General features: G+C 42.5%; 1 protein-coding gene across 2 annotated transcripts in view; it reads left to right on the top strand.

Moving 5' to 3' along the window:
- Nucleotides 1–1,476: 1,476 nt before the first annotated feature.
- SLC16A7 (solute carrier family 16 member 7) overlaps nt 1,477–15,956 on the top strand; it is a 127,637-nt gene continuing 113,157 nt past the window's right edge. Inside the window, exons 1-2 of one of the 2 annotated variants that reach the window (XM_084877794.1) lie at nt 1,570–1,668; nt 3,317–3,365. The gene's annotated coding sequence lies outside the window, so the exon portion shown is untranslated. Of the gene's footprint in view, nt 1,669–3,316; nt 3,366–15,956 lie in introns of both variants that reach the window. The other variant, XM_084877793.1, reaches the window with a different exon arrangement.

Below are 15,956 nucleotides of genomic sequence, written 5' to 3'. Positions count from 1 at the left end.
GTCAATGCTCAACCACCGAGCAACATCGGCTGGGCTCAGAACAGTTTCTATAGCACAGAGGGACATGTTGGAGTGACTTGATCTGAATCGCCACACATTTAATAAATACATGAAACTTTCTTTTTAACTATATTGCCATTTTGATTCTTTGTCTTTTGGGCATCAGAGTTCTAATTATTTTAGCTAACTTATCTTGGCTTCTCATAAAGGATGTCAAGTTCTAATATTAACAAGAAAAGTTTCTGGAAGTTATATTATTATCTAGGATTAATAACATTTTATCTTTCATTCTTGAAAGGCAAGAATGGGAGGTGAAGTCCGTTAAATTGACAGCAAAACTGCAGTATGAATCCTCAAATCTAAGCCTGAGTTTATTCTTCTGGACAGTTTCTTTTCCTCTAAGTAGTAATTCCACCTTCCATGCATTAAAAAAACCTCAAGCTAAATGTTCCTTTCCAGTCTGACCTCTTTCCAATTTCCCCAAGAAACAGGGGAAAAGGGGTGGGGATGAAGGCAGAAGACACCAAATCATTATCCTTTGAAGAATTAAATCATTTCCCAAACTAAAAGGAATTATTGACAAGTGGTCGTCTTTCATTTTTTACTTATTTCCAAGTTCTTGTGCTATTTTCTATAATCTTCCTTCCATTTTATTTTTCCCTTTGGCATGATTTGGTTGGTAAGCCTGATCTCCACCAAGGCCATCTCTTCCCTGTCCCTCCCCACCAAACCCCTATGCCTTCATCCTAAAAGGACCCAAGCAGAAACCGGTTTGGCTCAGTGGATAGAGCATCTGCCTGCAGACTGAATGGTCCTGGGTTCAATTCAGGTCAAGGGCATGTGCCTTGGTTGTGGCACATCCCCAGTGGGGGGTGGAGTGGGGTGCAGGAGGCAACTGATTCTCTCATTGATGTTTCTGACTCTCTATCTCGCTCTCTTTCTCTCTGAAAAAAAAAATCAATAAAATATATTTAAAAAATAAAAATAAAAGTACCCAACCCCCGCGCCCCCCCCAAAACAAACAAACAAACAAACAAACAAACAAACCCAACTCACAAAGAGAACCCCCTAGTCGCCGTGCTCTCTGCCAGGCTCTTCTCCCTGGGAGGGCTCCTCTGTGCTGTATGTCGCACAAATCCAGGCCGCCTGCACAGAATGGCACACCTGAGAGCCCACTGGGACCAAGCTGGAACAGCCCTTCCCTCCACCAGACTTTCGGCTTTCCCTCTGGGCCAACACTAAAACCTGAAGTGGAGTGCCCCGGGCCGCGGAGAAAGTGTCTCCCTCGCTGACAATCGCTGGGAGCATGCTCAGTGCTCCTTGAGTCACAGGGCGGCGGTCTGTCCCCTCCGGCGGCCGGGCGGGTTCCTGCAGGGAGGATGGCGCTAGCCCGGGTTCCCCACGGCTCCCTCCCCTCCCCGCCCTCTTCCCTCCCTCCTGCCCTCCCTCTCCGCAGGGCCCGCTCCGGGGCACCCACGCGGGCGCTCGGCCGCCGCGCCTCCCCTCCCCGCCTCCTCCTCCTCCTCCTCCACCTCTGGCTGCGGCGGGGCGAGGACACGTCAGGGGACCGAAATAAATAAATAATGGCACTCGCCCGGTGACTGCGAGGCGATCCTGCTGCGGCTGGGAGGGAGCGGGAGCTGCCGTGCCCACCGGTGCCAGCGCCAGGTAAGGCACACGCCGGAAGCCAGGGGTGGAGGGGGGTGGAAGAGGAGGAGGAGGAGAGGGGCGGGCGCCGCGGGCAGGCGGGCGGGCGAGCGCGCGGCTGCACCCCGCCGTCCCGGAGCCGCACGCGGGTTGCAGAAAACTTCTGGCCCCGCCGGTGACACACACGCCGGACGCAGTGTGCCGTTGCACCCCCTTATAGAGACAAAAACAAGCACCCCCAGAGCTGCCTCCGGAGCGGGGCGTGCGGGCTCGGAGGGGTCCCCGGGAAAGGAGCTCCCCGCACGCCCGCGCGCTTCCTGCCAGGAGTTGCCCACGCTCTGAACTTTTGCTCGGAGACCCTTGCGGAGCGGGGTTCCCCCCCTCCTCTTGGCCCAAGGAGTCTCCGGGGGCTGGTTCCCTGCCGCCCGGCGTGTCCCCAGCATCCCGCCCTTCTCATCAGCATCCTTTCCCCGGGGCCCGGGAGCCTCCGGGGCCGGCCTGGTTGCTGCACCCCAGGGTGGGGGCGAGGAGGGGGCTGGAGGTCCTGGTGTGTAGGGACCGTCTTCTCTGTTAGCAGACAGATCGGGGCTCCGAGAGGCTGGGAGGGGACCGAGTATCACCAGGGAGATCGTCTTCCACCCTTTTTTTTTTTTTTTTTTGAGGTCCCCAGGTCTCTGGGTGGGGTAGGAGGCGGACGGAAAGGTGTGTGCTGTCCTGGCTTGCGTTCTGGCAGGAGGGGACCGTGGCTTTGGGAGAGGCTGCCCCCCCCCCCCCCCCCCCCCGGCTCCCCCTGGGTGTCCTAAGCTCCTGCGCCACGCCGGGGGCACCCGGCCAGGTAGCGCGGGAGGCCGGCGGCGGCTCCAGGGCGAACCGCCTCCACCGGGCGGATGCTGCCCCGCGGCTGCTCTCCACACCCGCTTTTCTCCCTTAACTTCCGCCAAAGCGATTGCCGACTGGTTTGGCAAGGGCGGTTTGTGAGCTAGGGCCCTTTTCCTGGTAGGACTGGCGAGGGTCTCTGCCAAGTGCATTCACATCACACACAGACACACCCCGCACGCGAGAGGAGTGAATGAGGCGTGGTTTCTCTACAAGTGTCTGGTCACACTTTTGCAGAAGTAGCACAGAGAGGGCTGAGTTGCTTGAGAGCGGGCTGGTGAAAGGGGGAAAGCTAGTATTTCATCTCTCTTCCTGGGTCTAATAAGAGACGCATCAGAGGGATAAAATAGCGATCGGTAATGAGAATGATGTAAAAAAGATTTGGGCAAGAGGAAGCAGTGGGCGCTGGATGTCCATTCCGGGCATCCATCCTGTGCTTTGTGGCTCAACCCAAACAAAGCTCCAGAAGGCCTGCAGCTATGTGCTGTGTCATGGGAACCACAAGTACTCAAGTTTGCCTTTGGGGGAGTGTGGCTGAAAAAAATCTGAGCTGGGTGGTGGCTGGCAGAGGTCTGAGCAAGGTGACTCTTATTTAACCTCGGTGAATGGAAGCAGCCCCAGCTCTGCTTTCTGCTTCTGACTTTGCATTTAAAGGAGTCTTAAGGGAGCAGGAAATTGAATCAAATGGTTTCAGTGAAAGGGAAACATTATTACCTTAAACAATTCAGTGTTTTGTATACTACTCATGAACTCAAAAACTTTTTTTTTTTTTTTTCAAACTTCAAATCAACAGTTTGCAATTAGGTCCTGCTACTTTTCCTCCAGGGAGTGTTTTAATAGTGGTGAGTAATCTGAAATTTTAACATTTCATTTCCCAGTGTCCAGTTAGCGCATCTTCCTGTAATTGTTAGATTTATTTCTAGACAGGCATTTACACTTGTATATTACCTGGCTTATGTTTTTTTGGCCTTGAACCCTCCTGGAGGGAAGGACAGCAAAGTGACCTAAAGAAATATGCTTTATCCAGAGTCATATTTTTGGAGCATGGGTCTGAAATAAAAAGGAAGTAACCTACATTTGTTTTTGGTTCTATATTCGTTAAACATTTTTTTTTTTTTTTTTATAACATTCACATGGAAAAAGGTAACTAACTTTAGAGTTAGACCTAGATCTCAGGCTCAGTTCTGCATTTGGTAAGGTTGTAATTATTTAATAATCTCATCCTCAGGTTTTCTTATTTCCAGAAGATGGGATTGTGGGCACCAATCATGAAGTGCTATTGTGAGAAGCAAAGTGTATGGAAAACACCTAACTAGAGACTGGCCATTTTAAAACCCCTAAAACCATTCCAGACACTAACCTGTGGTTACCAAGATGAATAAGATTGGAATTCTACTCTAAAAAAAATTCATATCTAGTCACCCAGTGTATCTTCCCCCTACCCTCTTTGTTTTCAGCCAATTTTCTTCTCAATGGAACAAACAGTTATTCCAAATAACTTGAAAAGAACTTAGCAGTCTAAGAAATGTTTTTAAGATCTGCTAATAGTCAAATTTGAGAAGGGTATATATTGCCTTAGGAACCTGTATATTCAACCCCATTTTTTTTTTTTTTTTTTTTTTAACCATTGATAGTGACCTTGTGTAACAGATATGGAAGATTATCTTCTAGCTATTTAGCTTGCAGGCTAAATAGCCATTTCAGATAATGGATAAAGAAAAACTGAATTTATTTAAGGAAAAGGGCGTAGGGGATGGAATATCCAAAGGAAGGGCTGCACCGCATGGAGTCAAGGAGACATTGGGTGGACGATGGCAGCATCCAGAAGCTGGAGTTTCACCCTTATATGCAGTCACTGGTGGGAAACTCTTGTCATCAGTAGGTCTGGGGGCTGGGCTGGCCCTGAGGCAGCCACGGTGTCACTTGTCTGGCTTTGCTGCTTTTCTGGGTCTGGAGTTGAAATACAGGGGCATCTATTGTAAATGTTCTCTTTAGGGAGGAAAGGGTCAGGGTGACTAAACCAAATATGCTAGGGGTGGATAGATTACTCTGGTAGTGAAGTTCTTGTTTTCCCAGTTTTGCCCCCTTGCTAGGCATCCAGAGCTTTCTGCCCTGCTGCATTTCTGTACTTACCAGGTTGTCTTTGGTCTGGGGATCTGTCTAACATACCCCCCCCCCCCCCCCCCCCCCGAGGATTTTTGGTGTTGAATTCTTTCAGAGAAAGGGGGCATAGGGTCTTTTCTGTAATGGCTTCCTGCTGAAAAGGGGGGGTGTTTTCCCTCAGAGCCAAAAATCCTTGCGCTTTGTCAGAGGGACAGTGAGGTCTGGGTACAAAAGGCGGGGTGGTATTTCCCGACTATAAGGCTTGTAACTGGTGGAGAGAAACTGTTTTATAAATTTTTGTGTTACTGGGACAAAAGCTAGAATGACAAGAATTATGAAAAGGATCTGGTGAAAGGAAAGAAATATTAGCTTGGAGGGTTGTAGCCAAATATTTAAGATGAATTCAGGATCTAGTTTAATTCATAGGTGAAAAATTAAGCTTTGAGCTTAATATTTATAACTGTGTACTATAGAATCTATTGAAACACACTTTTAACCTTAGATTCACCCTCATTTTTATTAAAGAGCCAACTTGCCGAAACTGGTTTGGCTCAGTGGTAGAGCCTCGGTCTGCGGACTTCAAGGACCCAGGTTCGATTCCGGAAAGGGGCATGTACGTTGGTTGTGGGCACATTCCCAGTAGGGGGTGTGCAAGAGGCAGCTGGTCCGTTTTTCTCTCTCATTGACGTTTCTAGCTCTATCTTTTTCCCTTCCTCTCTGTAAAAAATCAATAAAAACATTAAAAATAAAAAAATAAAGAGCCAACTTAAGACTAATTTATTTACTATATTAAGTTTGGTTACAATTTGGTCTGATTGCATGAACACAGTAAGAATAGCAATTGATTACATAGGCTTTTAAAAACCTGCTTTGCTGGGATCTCATGATTGAGCTGTAATTAGACCCTCAGGGCAAAGAAGCTGAGCCTCCTTGTTGCCATCAGATTTTCCTGCAGTACTTGTAGATGGGTGAATTCTTCAAGTTCTTGAGGTCCCCAATGATGTCTTGAGGTTCCTTCTTTGCCATCTCTCAGGAAGTAACCTTTGTTCCTTACCTGGAAAAACTACCATGAACCGCAAGGTGCCAAGCTTTCTTCAAGAGGCTTCTTAAGGCCAAAACCAGTTTGGCTCAGTGGTAGAGCGTCGGTCTGCGGACTGGAAGGTCCCAGGTTTGATTTCGGTCAGGGGCATGTACGTTGGTTGCAGGCACATCCCCGGTAGGGGGTGTGTAGGAGGCAGCTGGTTGATGTTTCTCTCTCATTGATGTTTCTAGCTCTCTATCTCTCTCCCTTCCTCTCTGTGAAAAATCAATAAAATATATTAAAAAAATTAGGAAAAAAAAAAAAAAAAAGGCTTCTTAAGGCTTTCTAGTGACACCCAGAGTCAGGTATATCTCTTTCAGACATGACATCCCAGTCAAAATCTTGGTTAATAAAACTGCAATTGGAAACTGGTCTTGCTGAATTCATGCAAAGAAACCTATTGCCATGATTCATTAAGAATCGCCCAATTCTGGAGGGATGAGGTAGGGAGAAAACTATAAAAGCTTCCATATTGCTTATGAAGGTATAATTTATCAAACTGTTCTAGGGAAATAAAAACAAGCTTTCTTATATTTGGAGGACAGAATGATTTTCATATAACAAATATTTTGTTTGTCCTGATTACTAGTCAGTATTTTATGTTTTAGTTATTTAGAGTCCTATAAATTTTCACTTTGAAGAGAAGACCTGTTTAGAAAGCTGTAATTTAGAGTTAAAGTTCTTATGAATATTTTCAAAGACTTAACTAACATATTTAATGTGATTATAGACTTTACCATAAAACAATTGACAAAGAATCTTGCTTTTCTGTAAGGTATAACAGTTCAAGATGACAATTTTTTGGTAAATAATAATTACTATGAAATGACATGAAAGAAAAAGCCTATATTTTGAGATTCAATGCAGAGTTTTAAAATATGTATAAAGAACAAACAATATGCAAGATTTTAAAACATTGCACATGGCTTATTGGAAGTGTGTTTTGAGCACAGGAAACAATTCATAAACACCCAATGTGTGGATTATAAACATCTGGAGTATTACTGCCAGATGCCTCCCACAGGGAAATGTTATTCTAGGCTCATCACTGACAGGATACCTGTTACTCCTAAGAATTTCCTGTTTGAACTTGGCTCTGAATCTTTGCAAGTTCCTTCCTAGAGTAGACTGAGATTTCTAGGATATCCGTTTTAAGGAAAATATATGTATATTCTTATTTGGCAAAGCTTCCCATGTAATTTTTCAAGCACATTAAGTAGGCCTAATTAATTTAACAACTTAGGGGAAAGAATGGATTCTTGAGGTATTTCAGGGCCTGGTGGAATAACTAAAAGTCATTTCTCTGTTAAAAAAAAATAAGAAAAATAAAAAATATATATATATATATATATATATATATATATATATATATATATATATATAGCCTTGCTGATGTGGTTCAGTGGCTGAGCCTTTGACCCAGGAACCAAGAGGTCACAGTTCCATTCCTGATCAGAGCACATGCCTGAGTTTCAGGCTTTGATTCCCAGTAGAGGGCGTGCAGAAGGCAGCTGATAGATGATGTTGTAATAGATGACATTAGATACATTTCTCATCAATGTTTCTACTCCTCTAGCCCTTTCTAAAAATCAATCAACACACACACACACACACACATACACACACACACACTTTTTTCTTTTGGTTAATCCTCACCCAAGTATATTTTTCTTTTCTTTTTTTTTTCCACAAGACCACACAGTCTGGTTTATTGGCTCATCATACACTGACACCAAATATGTACACAAACATAAATATTTGAATGTACAAATTTACATGGGACTCACAGATCACCCCCTTGTATTTCATCCAGCACCCCAACCTGTGCTTTATCCAGGCTCCACTTTGAGATGAAGTTCGCAGGGGGCTGGCACTAGAGGGTAGCAATCTGGAGGAGGGAGAGGTCCTGCTTCCCTCTCCTCCCAGATACCTCCAAAGGGTCCTGTCCCTCTCAATGGCACTGCAGGTCAGAAGGCTAAATACCTCCACACCCTCTGCTGCAGCTCAAACCCCAGTCGTCTCCTCTGATCTGTCTCCCCCATTTAGCCGTTTGTTTTTCTCCTTCTTCCTTTATGCACGTCTCTACATCTTAGTCTCCGCATTTTTGTCTCCCCCAGTGCCTACAGGGAGGAGGCACCCAGGGTATGGAGTTCTGACCACTGCCCTCTTCCTGGGCCTTAAAGGAGGGTAAGACTTCGGTGCAACTCAGCAGAGGTGTTGGTGCCGTTGGCGGGCTCTCTGTTGGGGGTAGGTGTTAAGCCGCAGCCGTCCCCGGGGCAGCCATGCTGGATCAAAATGTCTGCACACTCCTGGCTGCCAGCCCGGCGAGCGTAGGCCAGTGGAGTCAGGCCCCGGGCATCCCGACTCCTCACGTCCACTCCATACCAGATGAGCAGCTGTGTAAAGACAACATTGGCCATGGCACTGGAGAGATGCAGAGCCGTCCGCTCGTCCCCATCCCCATAGGTCTCGTTCACCTCCTCCTTGGACCCGTGTGCCAGAAGCATCACCAGCAACCGCAGGTCGTCTTCCACCACGGCCCGGAGCAGCTGCTGCCCCGGTGGCACATCCAAGCTCGGCAGTGGTGCCAAGTATATTTTTCCATTGATTTTTAGGGAGAGTATAAGAGAGAGGAAAAGACAGAAACATCAATGTGAGAGAAACTCATCAACTAGTTGCCTTGTGCACAAGCCTCAACCAGGGCCCAGGCTGGGGAGGAGCCTGCAACCAAGATCCGTGCCCTTGACCAGAATCAGATCTGGGCCTCTTTGGTCTGAAGGCAGATGCTCTATCCACTGAGCAAACTGGATAGGGCAATAAAGATATATTTTTTAAAAAGGGAATTTGGAATTTTAAACTTTGGAAAGGTTGTCAAATATACTTAACAAAAATATTATATTGTAAATCTTGTGTAAATCTAGGTAAAACTAATGTTTATATGTTATGGTCACTTGTCTGGCTCTGCTGCTTTTCTAAGCCTGGAGCCAAAATACACCTGAGACCTAGATGTTATTTTTTTTAAAAATTTTATTTAAAAAAATATATTTTATTGATATTTTACTGAGAGGAAGGGAGAGAGATAGAGAGCTAGAAACATCAGCTGTCTCTTGCACACCCCCCCACCGAGGATGTGCCCGCAACCAAGGTACATGCCCTTTACCGGAATCAAACCCGGGACCTCGCAGTCTGCAGGCCGACGCTCTACCATTGAGCCAAACTGATTTCGGCAGATGTTATCTTTAGGGGGGAAAAGGTAAGGGGGTCTAAATCACCGGATCAGACATGCGAGGGGAGGATAGGTTACTTTGAGGACGAGGTTCTTGTTTTCTCAGTTTTGCCCCTTGCTAGGTATCCAGAGCTTTCTGACCTGGTGAGTTTCTGTACCTGGCCCATTGTCCTTGCTCTGGGGCTCTGACTAACAGGACTGAGCTTCAATATCTTCCAGACTTTGGACAGACCAATCCACTCTTAAGAATCAAAGAAGAGTATAGTAATGGTCTGGTGTTGCCACTTTCTGTATATCATTAACTCCTTTTATCCCTTTAACCACCCAGTGAAGTTGTTCTGTAAATATCCATATTTACAGAAGAGGAATTTAGCCGCAGAGAGTTGAGTAACTTGTTCAAATAACACGGCTACTAAGTGGCTGAGTTGGGGCAAGCACTGGGGCAGCCTGATTTTAATCACTAAGTATTACAGTTTCTGCCTTGGATGAAGCTGAATGAGGATGTCTGTGTTCAAGTTTCCATTGACCCACTGGTTGACTTAGTTTTATGCAATGTGGAATAATACTTTCATGGTTTTTCTGAACAAAGAAGATAACAAATGTAAGGTGTCTTCTACTCTACCTGACAAAGAAAATGGCATGCAATAATACTAGTTATGCTCCTATATGGCCCTTTAACACCTCTCCCCCTCCCTCCCCTACAATCCATCTCACAGAAAAAATTTGCTCCAGGTCTTGTTATTTTCAAGAAATCTGTGTGCCTCTGAACTGCCTTGAAACTTGATCTGAACTTCTCTTAGGCCAGTTAATATATTTTATCTGGATTCATTATCATTTAGGTAGATGTTCTATCTCTTATCTATTTCTAGTGATATGGTCCTTGAGAGTAGAGGCCATGTGTGTTTCATCTGGGAGCCCATGTGGGACAAAGGTCCGTGGCAGGCAGGGCAGAGGGTTCTGAGGTCTGGCTCTGCCACTTACTAGCTAGTGTAAGTTCTAGTGCAAGTTGCTGAGCTTCTCTGGTTTCTTCAAGTGTAAAAAGAGGACCATAATCAATTTCATGTGTTGTTTGTATAGATTAAACATGATGCCTGTAAAATACTTACTAGTAGCACTGTGCGGAGCGTATATATACATAGACATAGCTAAATACATGATAGATATTCAATATTTGGCCTTATATCTGTTAGCTTGTTACAAGGATCTCTGGCTTATTCTTCTAAACAGATTTTTTCGGAACTTTTTGAAATGCAAGTTTCCCATTAGATGGAACTACAGTGTTGGATTGTATAATAAATCACTAAATGGATTCATTGTCTGAGAGGTCATCCTGGTTTGTCAGAAGCTTTCTCCACAGTGTTTGGATCAAAGCTATTAGGAAATGTGTTAGGAAACAACCGCATACTAAGTTTTAGTAAGTAATAGAACTTTTTTTTTTTTTAAACTTCTAGAGAAGCATATAGAGAAAGCTTATTTTCCCAATTGGTCCCTTAATTGGTGAACCCCAGTGCCTACTTTACTTGCTGCTTACAATCATAATATGAGAGAATAACTTCCTATGGTCCATTGTCTAGAGCAGTGGTTCTCATGCCTCGACCCTTTAATACAGTTTCTCATGTTGTGGTGACTCCCAACCATAAAATATTTTCCTGCTACTTCTTAACTGTAATTTTGCTATTGTTATGAATTGTAAATATGTGTGTTTTTCAATGGTCTCAGGTGACCCTGCTAGTGGTTCTCAACCTGTGGGTCGACCTATAGAGCCTAAGACCATGGGAAAACACAGATATTTACATTACGATTCATTAACAGTAGCAAATTTACAGTTATGAAGTAGCAACAAAAATAATTTTATGTCTTGGGGTCACCAGAACATGAGGAACTGTATTAAAGGGTCATGACATTAGAAAGGTTGAAAACCACTGGTCTAGAGGAAGATATAACCTTTACCACACATATTTAGCAGTTAGTAAATAAGAGAGGTCATGTGTGTTTAAGTATAAACTGTAATAATCAAGAATACTGGAAAAAATTAACCACAAGTTAAATTGAACTTGGCTATAATAAAACTAGTTCACCTTGAAGTGGACCAGTGGGTGCTTGGTTGTTCCAGACATATTCATAAATATTCATAAATATCAATGTTATTCATAAATATCAGTTTAATAAGTGATGCTTATATTTTGGAAAATGATTTTCCTATCCTAATACCAAAACTGTCTTCCAAATGTTCTGATTAAAATTTATTGAACCCTAAATGGGTTAATAAAACTCTTGCAGAGCATTTGAATGACAGCTACAAGATGCTAGTGTAAAGATATTTGTGTTAAAAGTTTTAGAATAGTTCCATAAAAATTGTCTATGTTCTTCAATTATCTGAACTGCCGATGTATTCTTGGTAATACTAGGCATTAACACAGCAATTTTCAGTTGAAAATGTTTAATATGAGTGGTGAATGCAAGAGAATGCAATTGTTTAAAGATCTGTATAAAACATTGGCATTTTTAAGAAAACATTTTATTGCAAACATTGGCTGTTTCCTCACCTAATAACACAATGGAATGTACCTTAATCATCTATACCCCTACTCAGATTTCTGATTAGAGTTAAACATGTGGAATATTTATTTATTTATTTATTTATTTATTTATTGTTTGTTTGTTTGTTTGTTTGTTTATTTTGCCCTGCTAAGTAATTTACTTAAAGATCTATTTCCTTTGGAACTAGATTAGATAGAAATAAACAGTAAAACTAAAAGACATATGTTTGCTTGAAAAACTTCTAAGGGATGAACTATTGTATATTAATGATGCTTATCTTATTTTAAAATCACTTCACCAAAATTTCAGCATCTGAAGTTCTATCAGTTCTTCTCAAATATGTCACAGAAAAATTTAGTGATAAACAGCAGTGTGGGACAGTGTTCTTAACAGGTGACACTCTTGGTGTTTTGGGTAGACACCTCTTCCTTGAGTGGGAATGCATGACTTTCATTAGATGACATTTGGTGTCTATGGCCTCTGTCCTGCTTTTGCCCCCAGTTTCCTCTCAAGTCATTGTAATTACCTGAATTGCCTCCATATTTAAATATACCCCTTGGAAGACTAATACTAACTATTGTCCAATAGGATAAAAATTGAGAATGTTTTAAGGAAATTATCCTTGAGATCAGAGTATCTTCAAAGAAGAAATCATTTTGCTTTATCTCCAAAAGATAATAAAAAATAATAATAATCTCACCCGGCTGGTATGTCTTAGTGGTTGTGCATCAACCTATGAACCAGGAGGTCATGGCATTATCCCGGTCAGGGCACATGCTGGGTTGCAGGCTCCATTCCCAGTGTGGGGGCATGGAGAGGGCAGCAGATCAATGACTCTCTCTCCCTCTCTCTTCCTCTCTTAAGTCAATAAAAATATATTAAAATATAATAATTTCTTGTGAAACTACTTTGATTTGAAGCAATAAGATTTTTCTCATAAGCTATATGTAATTATTAACATTTAATAATTAGAGGCTCCAAATCTTCATTTGCTTTATTTTTTTAGTTTTTGTTTATCCTAACCTGAGGACATTTTTTTTTCCATTGATTTTTTTTTTTAGAGACAGTGGGAGGGAGGGATAGAGGTAAGGGGTTGGGGAGAGAGATAAAGATGTTAATGTGTGAGAGACACATTGACTGTTTGGCTCCTGCGAGGCCAGGGATTGAACCTGCAACCCAGGTATGTGCCCTTGACTGGCAATCGAATGCATGACCCTTGTGTGCATGTGCGGACATTCTAACCATTGAGCCACACCAGCCAAGAAAACCTTTATTTGCTTTAACTATCAACAGCTTTTGGCAACATTGGCACCTGCTGCCTCTCAGCCTCCTTTTGGCTTCCTTGCCCTCTGTTCTCTTACTTCGCTGACTGCTCATAGGCAGCTTGTTTGGCTCTCCTTTTACCTCCTACTCACTGAGGTATGTGTTCCTCCATTGATGTTTTGAGAATTGCTTCTGTTTATAGTCAATCGATTGGCAAAACTCACCCTCTCTTCGCCTTGGCTTTCACCTCAGTAGGAATAACTCCCCAGCCATTATCTTCAGGCCTGACCTTCACATGGTCTCCAGGCTGACCTTTCCAAATGCCTTGCTGGTCCGCTCCCCTTTCCTGTGGCTAACACCACCAACGCCTGGTGGTTTCTTCTGAACTTTCTGTGTCTTCCTTCTTTCTGCAGCTTCCTTTGCTTTTATTGGTCCTATTATTTTACAGCATTCTAGTCTGGAAGCTTTTGAAAACCCCCTCCCCTGGCCTTGTGACTCAGTCAGTTGCTAAGACCTGACATTTGCATATTCAGAGTGTCCTTTTTCCTGATGCTGCCACAGAGCCAGGCACTTTTGACATACTTCCCAGAGTCATGCTGTAGTCTCTTAGCAGATGGTCTCATTTCTAGTCTCTCACTGTACAAGCTAATTCTTCCGCGCCACCAGATACTCTCACTGAAGGACTCCTCTCTTACCTACTTGTAAACAACACTTTGGTGACTCCCATTACCTCAGTCTAAGGTGTAACATTTCAGTCCTTGTTACTCCAGAAAGCTTTTTCAGCCTCATCTCCCACTGACATCAAACTGAACTGTCCCCTGTGCCTCCTCCACCTGCCACTGTAACTTTGGTCATGCTGTTCTTTCATCTTAAAATGCTCTTAACTTATTGCTATTTCCATATTTCACTTTAATCTCATCTTCAAGCTGAGTTTAAATACCACCTTCAGATTTCCTCTGAAGCCCCTGAGTAGCCTGAAGAATCTTTTCTAAGATTTCAGTAACATTGCATTTGTAATCTCTTATTTGTTTTAGCCATTTTATCATAGTTGCAATTGTATAAGCCTTCAGTTTCTTCAGATACTACAAATTTCGGGATGTTAACAAGAATAACGAATTCATATTTACATATCACTTAGCACTTTGGTTAATTATGGAATTTCAGGGAACATAGAGGACATCTGTTTTTACTTTAATGTATTATTTCTTCAGCATCTTCAATAAACAATAATCTATTGTGTGCTTTAAGTATAACAATGAGGCAGTCTGTCAAACCCACTTTCAGTTGTTACTCAGTTCTATTGCTTCTACGTAGGGCCCTTACTCAGCTTCCTGGGGCCACAAAATAAATCCCTTTTTGGGTTGATTGACAGCCTGTATGTTTGTGGTGACAGATCACATGTTTATGTTTTCTCTGTTAATTTAACATTCTATTTTCTACATATTCTTTGCATGACCTGGTTAAGCTTTTCTCCTTTTTTTTTTTTAAGGCAACTAAGTTTTCAGAAGCATTCAAGTTTAGGCAAGTCAAGGAATGTACAGAATAGTTCAAGGGTGAGAAGTGTTATTTATTACCCTGTTTCCCCAAAAATAAGACAGTGTCTTATATTAATTTTTGCTCCCAAAGATGCGCTAGATCTTATTTTCAGGGGATGTCTTATTGTTCCATGCGCTAGGTCTTATTTTTGAGGATGTCTTATTTTCGGGGAAACACAGTAATATAAATGTTTTAATTCTTGTTTGTAACTCAATTAGCCGTCAATACCATCTCTTTTCTGGTGAAGTTGGAGGTGTTGAAATAGAATTGTATGGAGAGAGCCATCTATGGAAGGACCCACTGTTATCTCAGGGGTGAAAAAACTTATCTCTGTGGTCCTCATCATAGCGAATACCACTGAAAGAAAGGAAAGAAAGGAAACCCACTTTAAATTTTGGATACAATTAAAAATTAGCTACTCAGTGAAATTCTCCATCTTTTTTATTTGTATTTTTTTTTATTAATGTATTATATGTGTATATATCTTTCCATTGCCCCCCCCCCCCGCCATGAAATTCTCCATCTTTATAGATGAATGGCATAAGAGGTAAAATGACAAACAGGTCGTGTTATTGGTATGTGTATAATAAATGAGTTTAAAGACATTGGACCAAAGAAAGCAGCTTTTAGGTTAAACTGTAGAGATAACATTTGAGTAAAATTAGCTTGCCTTATTGAACATTTCAATATACAAAGCATCCTTTTACATGGTTATGTTACATGTTTTAAGTAATTTAATCTTCAAAACCTTTTGACCCTCATTTTACAGATGAGAGAATTAGGGCACAGCAGTTTAAGTATTTTACCCAAGATTGTATATCTCATCAGTAAGGGAATCTGGATTTGAACCTATTAACCACAATGTATATTTTTAATATTAGTATTTTAAAATACTGATGCTGTGGGCTTTAAGAGATTCCAGGGGGAAGAAGCTTGAGAAATGTTTAAAAAAAAAAAATAGAGTCAACAGAATGGTAAGGATTCCTTTTTGTTTAGAGGATGCTAGAGCCAAACTGGGAAGCTTGGAGAAAAGAGGGACCTTGTGTCTGTAAACTCAGAGAAGCTGGAGAAAGCAGTAGGGACTGAAGGAATGATAAATCCAGGCAGCTACTATCACCAGAGGCAGCTTCTCAGGTGGGCACTATCTCGAGTGGCAGGTACTATCCTGATAGCAACCCATCAAGGCACTATCGAGAGAGGCTGACACTAATGCGAGAGGCACCCAGTATCATGACAGGCAGCTACCTGTAGCAAGAGGCAGCTACAAGGGATGGAGTATATCACCACAGGCATCTACATGGACATATCCATGGTAGGTAATAATAAGGGGGGAAAATACAATATGGTCTCAAATGGGGAAAATTTGACTAATATTCATTAATAAGAGAATAAACATTCAGCAAGTTGAGGCTGTCCAACCCTCCTGCTCTCTCCAGCTCTGTGGCTGGTGGCATATTTGCTAGGTTAATTTGCATACTTGCTCCTGATTGGCTGATGAGCATGGTTTATGGACTTAGCAGAGGTACGGTCAATTTGCATGTTTCTCTTTTATTAGATAGGATAAGACATATTTCCTAACCCCCTGAGGAGATTGTAATTTCAGAGATGCACTCTGTGTTTGCACTGTTTAAAAGCTCAACCTAGATTAGAATTAAATGTCAAAATAAGTGGTAGAGAGCAGTG

The sequence above is a fragment of the Pipistrellus hanaki genome, assembly GCF_964339955.1.
Source record: "Pipistrellus hanaki genome assembly, chromosome: 3".
NCBI classification, from domain to species: domain Eukaryota; kingdom Metazoa; phylum Chordata; class Mammalia; order Chiroptera; family Vespertilionidae; genus Pipistrellus; species Pipistrellus hanaki.
This window is presented reverse-complemented; position numbering and strand designations above follow the sequence as displayed.